Source organism: Colias croceus, chromosome 10 (assembly GCF_905220415.1).
Source record: "Colias croceus chromosome 10, ilColCroc2.1".
Taxonomy (NCBI): Eukaryota; Metazoa; Arthropoda; class Insecta; order Lepidoptera; family Pieridae; genus Colias; species Colias croceus.
Window position 1 is genome coordinate 4,264,261 of NC_059546.1, and position 14,623 is coordinate 4,278,883.

Genomic DNA, 14,623 nt, shown 5'->3' on the forward strand with positions numbered 1-14,623 from the left:
ATATGAATAACGATCGAGAACATTACGCACACAATAATAAATGTTCGAAAATATACGAAATGGACATTAATGAAAGCACGTAAAATCCATTTAGCGTTTTCATTTCAATTTTATTTAATTAAAGCTTATGTTGACAGTTAGCTCATTATAATATGTTTTAGTGTTGTTTATTGACGTGGTTAATTTTCATTATTTCTATGATGAGTGTTCTGTAATTAGATACAATGTGAACTATTTATTGTGAATAGTGTCGATTATATTTTTTTATATTTTTCTATCCTCAGTCAGTATAACATAACATTATATAATATGTAAGTGTATGTGTATATATTATATTATGTATTGTATATATTATATATATTTTATATGTATTTATATATTTATCTATTTATGTGTATTATATTTATGTTTATTTAGTTTAGCATCTTAATATTTTTTGTTTTTAAGTATTTCTTGCACTTTTATTTTATCTTGTGTAATATTTGTACATGAACTTTCACTCTTGTACCACGCCTACTCTCCTACTTCTCAGCTCTCCTTTGCTTTTTGGTTGTCTGGAAGAAATCGCTCATGAGCGATAAGACCGCCTACTGTACCCTGACCTCTTTCGCTGCTTTTATACTGTCTTTCTGTAAATTTCTGTGTGTACAATAAAGTATTTTTATTATTATTATTATTATTATATCACAGTCATTAAATTTAAAAGCACTACCGTTCATATACCTATTTTATACGTTGAAAGCTTGTAAATATGGACACGGACGAGTGATAATAATCAACTGCTTGTTACTAAAGAAAAGAGAAAGGAAACCGACCTTTCTTCCTTGAATTTCCTACATAATCATAGACTCGGAAGTCGGAAATATATGAAATTATTAGCATAGGCATACATAGGCAGCATAGCATACATTATGAACATTGAACTTCGCTTAGATTTTTTATATAACCCACAATGTATTATATCGCTATTACCAATAAATGTTTAATTGAAAGCAATTGAAACTTCTATTAAGGTTTAAAACAAGGCGCGGGCGTGTATTGTGCACATTGCCTGTGTTCAAATTCAGCGGACACGTTTCGCGCTTATATTTCATGTTAATTTTCTACTGACAATTGGTAAACAATACTTGATTAGGAAACTAGCGCCGTATGTATACGGGCCTTAATATTTTTTATAAGGTATCCTCAATCTTAGTTTTCCAGAGGATACATTTTAGGTTTATACCATTTTTGTTGGCATTTAGAATGTATAATGGTCTAAGTTTGTTTATCCTGGTATGTAGGCATGTAAAATGAAACATAAATAAATAAATACTATAACAGCTATCCTTATCCTTAAAGAAGTATTTAAAACCAGGCGCCTTTTCATTTTTATTACATACCTATTATTTCTAAATATTTATTGGAATATATAAAGAATGTTGGCATAGGTAATTGTATTGCAATCTTAAAGATACATGCCTTTGATAATTCAAATGGGAGATATATATAAAAATAAAATGGATAAAATATCAAAAACTACATTGCAAATCGATTGACGAAATAATATATCTCTTATGATTTCATAGTCTACTAAGTACACTTCATAGTGCAACATAATATAATTAACAGTCCGACGGTACCCCGATGGCACGTGAGCGGTGAACTATCAATACTAATCATCGGTGAATCTTATCTAATCCATCTACTATAAGTACGCGCCCTACCGCAGAGTTTTATGATTGTATGATCGCATTTAATCACACTGTGTGAATACAGGAGCTGCGTGACTAATTGTTCAATACCAAACTTGAAAGCAATACCTATAAATAGTCTAGCTATATGACAACATTTGCTGTTTTGTAATTGTTGAAGTATTTTTTATTAAAAAATATTTTTAAAAAATAGACGTAATGTATTCGTACCTAAATGCTAAAACACTAATAGAATTGTTAATGTACTTAACGGATGTAACACAATGGTTTTAACGGAGCGTGTGTTTTTAATACGATATACAATAAGGAAACGTTTTTTCTTAAGAAATTGCTCTAAGGAAGAATCGATTATATCATTAAAGTAAAACCAAGCACGTAATGTTATCACAAAGAAAGTTACATATCAGATATTCTTAAGTACTTTTCTATAAAAAATGTACATAAACACAACAACAAGAAGCGTGTGATAAGGTCAATACTAATTAGTCAATAAAAAACAATATCCCGTATTTTTTGTTATTATAGTGTTTGTTTGGGTATTATTGTGAGTAACGATTTGAAAACATATAAAGAAAGATTCGAGCACAAGGTAAGTAACATGGAATAAGGACGTCATGATTTGATCAGCGGTCGTGTCTGAGATGATGTGAGATGTTGACAAAGGAATTAATGTTGGCTGGCTTGAATTACAATTATGGCGGTATCAGGTTATCTAAAAGGAAATTCATTTTAAATGAATATTTTTTTTAATTTTTTTATAACAAGCTATGAATAATATATAATATGAATAATAGTTTGTCGAAGTAATTATCTCTAAATATTATTTGCTGGATACTTCTCGAATTGAATTGTATCTTGACAAACTATTCATGATGTCCAAAATTGATCAGATAAAAGTTGTAGATTATTTTCTTATAGCCTATTAATGTGTTAATGTGTTAGGTAGCCTGTTTTAGCCTTCAATTCAGTTTTTTTTTTTGCAATATTGACATAATATAATTCATATACCTACTTATTAACCTGCATGGCTTCCCTGTATTTTCTGTATTTCCTCAGCACCTGTATTCAAAAACAGTTCCTCAACAGTACGTCGTATAATATACTCGGTTCTTAGGAAGGACGTGACGCATCACAATATTAGTATTCTGTAGGACACTTCACAAAAAATTTACCTCTATTTATTATTCCGCGTTAAACGCTACACAGCGATGATTGACAGAACATTAGGAGTATGGACCTTGTACAATTGCTCATGCGAATCGCTTGAGCGTGTCATGTTGATGAGATCGTATGTTGAATTATAATTTATATTGTAGTCGTTTCCAAAAGAAGATGTATTTTTGAACGATTTTAAATCTGACAACATACTATGGCACCAAAAAATTACTCAACAATTTAGCTACTTACCAAGGAGTGGAAATCAAAGTCTTGTGTCAAAACTATTATCATAAAACAAATGATATAACATATAAGTAAGGAAAAGCAGGATTTGTCTTTCACCATAGAGACTTATAGGTACTAGTAGGTAGTAGGTAGTAGATAGGTATAAGTCTCCAGACCTCACCTATTTTCTGACGGATTAAATGTGGACTAGCTTGGCCAATGGGCTAATTTCCAGATATCAGGTGACCAAGGTTCATTATAAAAACAGTACTTACTTCACGTATTTTCTCATGGCTGATTTTCACATATGTTTTAGAATATACAGTTAAAAATAAGATGCCAGTAGGTCCCAGACAGTTCCCGTGGGCTTAACAGACTCCTTAAAGCTCTCAAAATAAATAAAAAGTCATCGAGATGAGGGAAATTATTCCAACATGAGTTTCCGTTAATAGATAGTACTAAGTTCAGAAAGCACTAAAATACTCTAGAATATATCAATATTTTGACCGATTGCTACTATTTTAAAGTTGTCCGCTCAATAATAAACACTAGTTAAAAAATTGCAATTTGCAACGCTTAGGTAGTTCGTATTAATACAAACATCAATGCGAAGAGCGCGTACACTGAATTTAAATTTATCTTAATGATTCATAAGCAATACATCAAATATTACGGGGTCAAATTTTATCACAAATAAAAGTGATTTATGTTGAAAAACAATGTTAAATTAAGAGAACTTAAGTGATTTGTGAAGTGCAATTCAGGGGCGATTCAAAAGTGCATTGAATATTAAGTAGCAATGAATTTGAACTTGTAAAGATAGTATGAAATAATTTACCATATGAAGTAGTTAATAATACACCTATTTTTTATGTGTAATGCAGTTAAAATAATAATTGTTCCACTATCTGATTAAAAAATTCAGGAGCCATAGTAGAGCAAGTATTCATACTTAAAGTAAGGTAATTTTTGATTCATTATTTCAAATTCAGTTTTAAAATTTGTTCACCTATTTTTAAATCAATTCATTGAAATAAATTAGCAATGATATAGAGTTACCAATAAGCCAAATTGTTTTAAGAATTATAAGCCATTGAGACGGTCCACGTTGATAAAATAACGGTCAGTCGTTTTAAGAAATAAAAAAAGATTATGTTAATAATTTTGGTAAAATTGTGACAATATTACAAGTGCGCAATAAATTACTAATACAAAAATCACCTGTTAATGCAAATTAAAGCATGAAAATATATATATTGTTGAATTTTAAAGCCGGATTTTTCGACTTTACCTCATGTTAGCGGGTGGTAAGGTTCAGTATCTGTGAATAATCACTGTGCTCATACCTCAGGAACTGCAAAACTTCGATGACAAGTTACTTCTAAATCGATAGTTATTGCCATCGAGATAGAGTTCATAATTCTATTTATACCACGGTGTAGCTAAAAAGGTATCCTTTGAAGTTTCAATAGAGAAGTGGGCAGTAATTTATCACCTCTTTTACATTGTAATTGCGTAAATCATGCATTTATGACACTTGGGCACAAAAAGCTTTGTCTCCGCATTCCCGCGGTTTCGCTCGTTATTGCTACGGAAAACATCACGAATGTTTTCAAAGCATTGTTTGGATATGATTTTTAATATATTACCTGGAAGATTTTTAGTTTACAATCGCCTTCCTGGATATGTATTGTTTAGACATTTTTTAACGCGTCATAATAATTGTTATCGCAATTTTATGCTTCGAAATTACTTTATTGTCCAAAATACAAAGACTGCAAACAGCAATTTTTAAACCACTTTTTGTATTAAATTTATTTAAAAAGTGGTAATAGTTTTCACTTTTAACACACTAAGATCATATTTACCAGTCTGTTAAACAAACAACTTAGCACATATTTATTCACAACAAGATTGGCTTATAAAAACGCAAATCCGCCAATAAATAAACACTATCAGAGCAATCATTCAAGCAAACACAAGCTGGGTAACCGATCACAGTACCTACAGCCTATTAGCAATATAACATGATGAAGTTAAACACTTAATTAGCGGCCACAGTTTATCTTATCTGGAGGAGCACGATCCGCATGTCCGCGCAGGAGTTGATATAGCGTGGATTTATGGCCGCGTACGTGAAATGTATACTAGATACACTACAACTGTTCTGGACCTTTACTAAATGATTATACTTGCTCTTGCGCATCTTTATGGGTAAAGGTTTCGGATCGTTCAGTTTTGAGTTAAATAGTTTTCAGGGTAGTTTAATAATGACATGAACATATTTCTCTATGTTAATAATTAATCACGGTATGACCACAATCTGTCCAAATAAATGTACCTATGTTGCACTGCATACAAATGTGTTCATAATATTATCATCATCAAAGAATTCTATTATGAACGTATTTCGGCATTATTTTCAGTCCTTCACCAAATTAAACTCAATAACAAATGCACAATGTCACATTCAATTATCGTTTTGAAAAATTATAAAATAATTTATAAATTTGTATAGGTACGTAAGTATTGTGAACAACTTTATCATTCCATAAACAGATAGAAGAATATTAATTGTTTGCCGTGGGTGTATGGACAGACCTGTTCCGATAGCGTGTCTTAATTGTATTGAAAATTAATTTATTGAACGATAACCCAAGCTCTTATTTATTATCGATCAGGTCAACGTTAATATTTTCCTAATAAATTTTTAGATGGAAAGTTATGTTAGGTTTGTTTATGATCTTGATAAGGCATATAAAAAATGCTTTGGAGAAATAAAAAACGTAAATATTTGTGAATTCGTTTGTTATTTCAAAACGAGAAAGTTGTGATTTTCTTCAGATTATGTATGTACAATAGCTAAATAGGTGTTTTTTTTTTTTTTTTAATTTGGTAGGTACTGTTAAAATATTCATCATTATGTAAAGTTTTTTTCATGTGATTAAAAAACAATATTTGAAATTCCACCATTAAACATTCCTCATAAAACAAATAAATCAAACCAATACTAATAGCAATCATAACTATAAAGCCCGATGGATAAACAACATCACCTATTAGGATGCATGCGATTAATGACAGATTCTTGTTTTTTAACGCGAAGCCAAGGGACCTATAAGTCCATGTCTAAGTCGGAACTCGATTGCCTGGGTGGTTCGCTAATTAAGATAACTCAATATGTCCATCGACAACGAAATATGGATGCGCGCACGCGAGATAGATAGCTCTATATGTACCGAGGCTTATGCAATCGCTAATTATCGTGTGACGTACGTAATTTATGCGCTAGTGGAGCTTGCAATTTTTGTCTATGACTACTTTTTGTTCGTAATAAATTGCTATTTATATTTGAAATCGTGTTCCAATTAATCGTTTGACTCGCTTTACAAGTCATTAATAAATTAGTGTTAATTAAACTTAGATGCAGTTCAGATCAAAACAAGCCTTATATGGTATGTTATCAAATAACGAGTATGTTTTTCAATTAAGACGTGTTAACCGTTCTATATTTATATCAAATTAACTAGCTGGTGCGTTGTGCGCGGGCTGCAAGCAGCCCGCGAGCCCCTTTTGCCCCTGGGTTGAAGCAATAGGGCAGTCATTTGAAAATATATTCGGATTTTCTGTCCATTTGTTACATCTGCTAACAGCGATTCTACAGTCAGTCGTTAATGCTTATAAATTCCCCATTCAAGTATTTTCCACTCCGGGAGGCTGTCCACCTTCGAGGGAGCGTAGTGCGCGGGCTGCAAGCAGCCCGCGAGCCCCTTTTGCCCCTGGGTTGAAACAATAGGGCAGTCATTAGAAAATGTGTTAGAATTCCCAGTCCATTTGTAATTTTCTGCTAACAGCGATTCCACAGTCAGTCGGTAATGCTTATAAATTCCCCATTCAAGTATTTTCGACTCCGGGAGGCTGTCCACCTTCGAGGGAGCGTAGTGCGCGGGCTGCAAGCAGCCCGCGAAGCATCCCAGGACAGAAATCTTCAGTCATTTGAAAATGCATTAAAATTCCCCGTCAATTTGCTATTATCTGCAAACAGCGATTCCACAGTCAATCGGAAGTGCTTATAAATTCCCTATTAAAATATTTTCTATTCCGGGGGGCTGTCCACCTTCGAGGGTGCGTGGTGCGCGAGCTGCAAGCAGCTCGCGGCTCATCCCAGGGCAGAAATCTTCAGTCATTTGAAAATGCATTCGAATTTTCTGTCCATTTGTTACATCTGCTAACAGCGATTCTACAGTCAGTCGTTAATGCTTATAAATTCCCCATTCAAGTATTTTCCACTCCGGGAGGCTGTCCACCTTCGAGGGAGCGTAGTGCGCGGGCTGCAAGCAGCCCGCGAGCCCTTTTTGCCCCTGGGTTGAAGCAATAGGGCAGTCATTAGAAAATGTGTTAGAATTCCCAGTCCATTTGTAATTTTCTGCTAACAGCGATTCCACAGTCAGTCGGTAATGCTTATAAATTCCCCATTCAAGTATTTTCCACTCCGGGAGGATGTCCACCTTCGAGAGAGCGTAGTGCGCGGGCTGCAAGCAGCCCGCGAAGCATCCCAGGACAGAAATCTTCAGTCATTTGAAAATGCATTAAAATTCCCCGTCAATTTGCTATTATCTGCAAACAGCGATTCCACAGTCAATCGGAAGTGCTTATAAATTTCAAATTCAAATATTTTCTATTCCGGGGGGCGGTTCACCTTCGAGGGTGCATGGTGCGCGAGCTGCAAGCAGCTCGCGGCTCATCCCAGGGCAGAAATCTTCAGTCATTTGAAAATGCATTCGAATTTCTTTTCCATTTGTAACATCTGCTAACAGCGATTCTACAGTCAGTCGAAACTGCTTATAAATTACTTATTCAAATATTGTTAAATTTTTGAAACGTCTTATCGATAGCGGGCAGTGACTTTTCATAATAAACTGTTCAAGAGTTAACCTAACACGCTCGTCGCTTCGCTCCTCGCTTCCTATTTGAATATTTAGGCCGGCCGCTGCCGTGACTCGCTCGCTTTGCTCGCATGGCTCGTGTGGTAGTTCAAAAAGTTAACCTTATACGCTCGTCGCTTCGCTCCTCGCTACCTAAACTGCTTATAAATTACTTATTCAAATATTGGTAAAATTTTTTAAACGTCTTATCGATAGCGGGCAGTGACTTTTCATAATAAACTGTTCAAGAGTTAACCTAACACGCTCGTCGCTTCGCTCCTCGCTACTTCTTTGAATATTTACGCCAGCCACTGACGTGACTTGCTCGCTTCGCTCGCTTGGCTAGTGCTGTAGTTCGAAATTTAACCTAACTCGCTCGTCGCTTCGCTCCTCGCTACTTCTTTCAATATTTACGCCGGCCGCTGCCGTGACTCGCTCGCTTCGCTCGCTTGGCTCGTGTGGTAGGTAGTTCATAAGTTAACCTTACATGCTCGTCGCTTCGCTCCTCGCTACCTATTTGAATATTTACGCCGGCCGCTGCCGTGACTCGCTCGCTTCGCTCGCTTGGTTCGTGCGGTAGTTCAAAAGTTAATAAATATTTTCTACTCCGGGAGGCTGTCGAGCCTCGAGGTTGCGCGGTGCGCGGGCAGCAAGCAGCCCGCGGTGCCGTCTTTTGCCGATGCTATTCCTATTACCCTTTCTACTATGGAAATTTCCATACAAAATTTTCGAAAAAAAAAATTTCGCTTTTTAGCAAAAATTTTTATGTGCCTGGAAGCGGACCAAGTTTTTAAACATTTTTTACCTTGGTGACCCCAACCTAAGTGCCACCAGTTCAGAGAGCCGTTGAATTTCGTGATGTATGGAAAATGGAAACCGGGGGTCGGAGAGAAATTTTGAGTATGCAGTTTTGTAAATCTGATCAATCAGAGCACAGAAGTCAATTTTCAGACCGATCGTGACGGAAACGGCGCCACCATCTTGCTTTGAAAAATTGGCCATTTTTTGAAAAAAAATTACGTCCAATTTGAAATTTCTCGATTGCCCTGGTAGCACCCCATCTTCCTGATCATTTTTTAGTTCTACACCCCCCACCTATCTTGCGCCGTTTCAGAGAGCCGTCGAATTTTGCGTTGTATGAAACTCGGAAACCAGCTATGGAAACTCGATAATGAGTATGCCAACTCAATGTGAGGCTCGATTTAAGCCCCTGTGCCAAGTTTCAGCGCAATCGGACCAGCGATGGCCGTTTTAGAATTTGTATGGCGGCGGCCATTTTTTCCGCCATTTTGAATTTTTTTCACTATCTGTGGTAATTGCTCGAGGTCTACTCCAAGTTTAGTTCGAGCACCCCAGATGCAGCTGCTACCGTTTGCGCGGGCCGTTGACCGTCTTCGAGAGATGAGGGAAAGTTTAAGATTTCGGATTTTTCTGGATATCCTGGGAGCTGGGCGAGTACGAATGCGTCATTGGTGTATTTCTCCATTGCACCACCTCGGCTAAATTTACGTTTTTATGTTTGCGCCAAAAATGGAAAAATTCCAAAATCGAGCGTCCCACTACGGCTCCCTGGTAGCGTCCCAGGGTGGTGATCATTTTTAGTTCCGGGACCCCCCACCCAACTCGCACCGTTTCCGCGGGCCGTTGGATTTTCCAATGTATGAAAGTCGGAAACCAGGGCCCGGAGCCACTCGAACGGGGCACCGATCGATTTGCCGGCTCGAACAGAGCACGTGTGCCAAATTTGAGACGTAAGGATTCATAAACGGCGATTTTGGCAAAGTACGGCGGCCATCTTGTTTTCGCGAAAATCCCCATTTTTCCACCACCCCTGGTAATCGCCACCAGTTCTGAGCATTTTTTGTTCAGACACCCCCCCTCCAGGTGTCACCGTTTTTGCGCACCTCCAGGGGTCCACTCTCTTGTCCAGGGTGTTGGAGTTGTCAATATTTTTCCGGTGGTCACTCGCCGCACCTCTATACGATCACGTCAAAATCCCCCCAACTTTCCACGTAGTTTCCGAGAAACCCGATGTCAGTCAGTCAGTGAGTGAGTGGTAGTGTAGCTTTATATATATATGATAGGTACAGTGCTTATGGCTTGTAATTTTATTGCTAGGTAATCGCACAATTTAATATGTAAATTTGATATAAATAAGTATGTAACAATTATATTATCATTGTCAAAAACAGATCCTACTTTTCTATACTGACATCCATTTAATAGTACGGGAGCTAGCAACGTTTAAAAAAAAGTCATTTTAGTATAGTTGGGTTTTTGATATACTGTTTCTCTTGCTATTTCGGTTAGAGTCCGGGCTGTCTGGCTGGCCGCAGTGGTTGCGTTTATTAGTGCGCATCTTATCTGCACAGGAAAATATCCTTAATTTAAAGTCATTTTTTAACGCGTAATTTTTAATCTTTTGCCTTTAGATAGATCCATCAGACATAATTTTTTTATTGCAAGACGTTTTTTTCGTTGTAAAATAGGTGCCATACGCAATTTTTATTTAAAAATAACTAAAAAGTCATCGAAATAAGTGAAATTACATCAACATGAGTCCGCTTAAAAGGTAAGTAATAACTTTATTATTTATATTATATTATCCTTTTTTAATACTTATATTGAATAATTAGTAAACTAATATTTTTAATAGATGGTTTCATATTTATTACACTTTTGGGTATAAATATGAATTTGATGATATTTGTATTTTCTAGTGTTTGATTTTAAGCGAGTATTATACATTTTGAAATTAAAGACTTGGGAAAATAATACAATGAATAAATCGCGTTTAAAATCCGTTAAAAAGTCTTTAATTTCTTGATGATATTTGGTTTTTATCAAGTTTACATTAACGTCCTATTTGAGGTTCGTTGGGAAAAAGGAGGTGATATGGTAGATTGTTGCAAAAAACTGTAAATAGTAAAATGAATATTGTATATAGTATAAGTAACACAGTGATTACTTATCCTTCACTGGGACTCATGTTGATGGAATTTCACTTATTTCGATGATATTTTAATTATTTTGAAATAAAAATTGCGTCTGGCACCTATTTAACAACGAAAAAAACGTCTTGCAATAAAAAATGTATGTCTAATGGATCTATCTAAAGGCAAACGATTAAAAATTACGCGTTAAAAAATGACTTTAAATTAAGGATATTTTCCTGTGCAGATAAGATGCGCACTAATAAACGCAACCACTGCGGCCAGCCAGACAGCCCGGACTGTAATCGAAATAGCAAGAGGAACAGCATATCAAAGAACCAACTATACTAAAATGCTCACTTGTCAACGTTGCTACCTCCTAGAATATAAAATCAGCAGTAAAATAGCACTGCATTAAGTAATCTCCATAATAACTCGTATCTGTCACACGAGAACGTTACCAGTTACCAGTTACGAGGACTAGCCATACAGCCATAACAAACGGGTGTAACATGAAAATACCTAATTAAACTAGTACCAAAATCCGATATCAGAACATCGTAGCGTCACGAAACCCCAGCCACCTAATAAAGTAAGCAGTCTCACGTTCCTAATTAGATCGTTAATTATAAGCCTTTCATGGGAGCCTTAATTTCAACATAAAAGACTATCTTAACCGTTTTTATTTTCAACTGATTACGTTACAATTTTTGTTTAATAGGAGTATTTTGTGTTTGGTTAAGAGCATTTTGTGTGTGGAATTTTTTTGGAAAAAATTACTGACTGATATTTTAATACCTGGGTTTTTGTAATTATCAATTATTTTTAAATTATTGTCGGATAGGTATCAGATTGAAATTATAATGATATAGAGAGTATCGATATATCCTTGCGTCTAGTCTGACCAGTGACCATAGTGTGATTTAAATCTTTAATAGAATTATACTTATAAAGCCAATATGAAGCAGTGCAGCGATCATAATTGCTTGATCAGATTTTACTCGAATAAATTGCAAGTATCATGACTCTATTTTATTATTCTCAGTATCGATTTTTCCATAAGTTTTTAAAAATTTTACATGCTAATTTAAAATGAATTTCATGGTGAATTTAAATCGAGGATAGATACCACTGTTACTGTTTTAAGAACAGCACAGACCGCCGACTAAGCGGCTAAGACCCAAAAGTGGTTACCCGGGGAACGGTCGAGCAAATACCTAAATAATAGCAGTCCCTCACCAGGTGGAACTGAATCATTACTCTAACTGTAATCCCGGAATACAGCGTGATTTATACGGAGCCCAGACGGACGAATTTACGTGTTCTGTAAAAAATGGAGCTTAGTTTCTCGCGAGTAAATCATCCTTGATCCGCGTTTAAGGCAATGCTTCTTGTAGCTTTTACTGTTAAGTGTTGACTATTGCGTGAGGGTTGCCGGCTGCCGCTTTGGGAGGTTCAATGTCCACGTTTGTTCATGATTGTTGTTATGATAGATGAGCGCAGGATGAAGTTATGAAAATTTAAATTTTTAATTAGCTACATAAAGTGTACCCACTTATGTAATTAATTCAAAAACAAAGTCTTATTTATTTATATGGAATACCAAGTTTATAATATTGGTATTTTAAGGTTATATTCTACATTCGACTCCTCATGAGATATAGTGTATGAAATGGGCAATTTTTAGTTCAGTATTACCTTCCGATGCCTATTGAAATTTTGCTCTACATTTCCAATGAAATCTATTCTATATAAATATAAGAATGGAGGGTTTGTTTATTTTCCTTTACATCTTACTGAGAACCTTCACAGAGTGTTTCATACAAAACAACACATATTTGTTTTCCTCCCGAATTTTCCATAACTTATCTCAAAATAAACAGCTCTTATTGCACCATATAGACATTCTTACCCACTCGAAATTTATTCACGGCGTACAATAAAACTTGCTATGACGCGTATGTATGTATGTGTATGTAAATAAGGCTGATATTCGCTAGCGAAGCATCGAACCCTACTCTTCGGCCTCGTATGCTCGCTTCCTGTCTGGCACGACACTGCGACTACTCCTCAATGTACCTGCCAAGCTTTATTCTACTATCTACTTTTATTTTAATATTCTTAAAGTATGTGTTTTAGAGGTATAAATATTTCCCACATTATTTTATAACTTTTTCCTTATACAACATTTACATATAATATGTTTAATTATGTTAATGGTATTCTTTATTTTTTATATGCATTTAAAGTTTTCTTATTAAATAATTGTCACTCAGAATTCAAATCCATACTAATATTATAAATGCGAAAGTAGGTAACTCTGTCTGTCTGTCTGTTACTCAATCACGCCTTAACTACTGAACCAATTTGCATGAAATTTGGTATAGAAATATTTTGATACCTGAGAAAGGACATAGGCTACTTTTTACCCCGGGACATAGGATAGGTTTTATCCCGGAAATCCCACGGGAACGAGAACTATGCGGGTTTTTCTTTGACTGCGCGGGCGAAGCCGCGGGCGGAAAGCTAGTTGATTATAATTGACACCCCTGTGCAATAATAATTCACTCAAATTTTTTTTAGATAAATGTATTATTAATTTCATTATAGTTAGGTCTTCTTGAATTAATTATTCATGCAATTAATTAGTCAAAAATGCTCTTTGCGATAATTAGGTGTGAGTTTCTGTATCTATATCATAATGAATATTATGAAGCATTCAAATAAAAGGAAGTTTCAACAAGGTGTGTTTATAAAAATAATACAAAGTGTACAGTAACAGAATTTTATTTAATGCAGATCCATCTCGCACTATAGCTGATATTGTACAAAAAATTATAATATCGCTTCCCATTCAAATATATATGATAAGTGATAATAACTCGTATAATTTTACATATTTTTCACACAGTTACAATCATCAAACACAAACATATAAATCATTTTAACTAGAGTTCAAGTTTTAAGTATTTCTCTTCATATTCTAATTAATATTAATCAATTATGATACATTACTTTAAATTGTGCCTACCTATTACGTATGACAAATGCTTTAAGGACAAAATTTACGTATAATATTCGTGAGCACGTTCGAATAAAATAAATAAACGTTATGCTAAAATTAATTTGTATACAGGTCGAAAATATAGTGAGTTCCAAAAACAAGTGTATTGATTCCGAACCTCCAATAATAAAATCCTTATTCGATTAAGAAGGAAAGCAATATAAATATTATTTATTTATTTACAATATTTTAAAATTATAAGCCGCTAGAAAACTTAGACGTAGATTCTTTCTAAATAAATAATATAGTAACATCGACTCGATTTTGTATAAATGTACAAAAAAGGAACTCTTCATATTAACACGGTGTAAAATGTAGAACAAAAGATAATTTGGCACGTTACGATTCGTTAATTAAACAAAGCTGAAAGAATCTCGACCAAATTTTAAATGACTTTTATGCTACAAGTGACAATATTACAATAATTACGTATGTTATAGGAATCCAAAAATATTACAACTACTGTATCTTATAATAAATTACATTATTACTTAATTTTATTAGCTATTCGTATACTGGGCACAACTAGTTTTGTTTCTTGTCATTTGAACTGACTATGAGTAAGCTAAGAATAAGTTAAGCTATCGACTAATAATGGAATATGTTTGTAATAAAGCCTTTTTT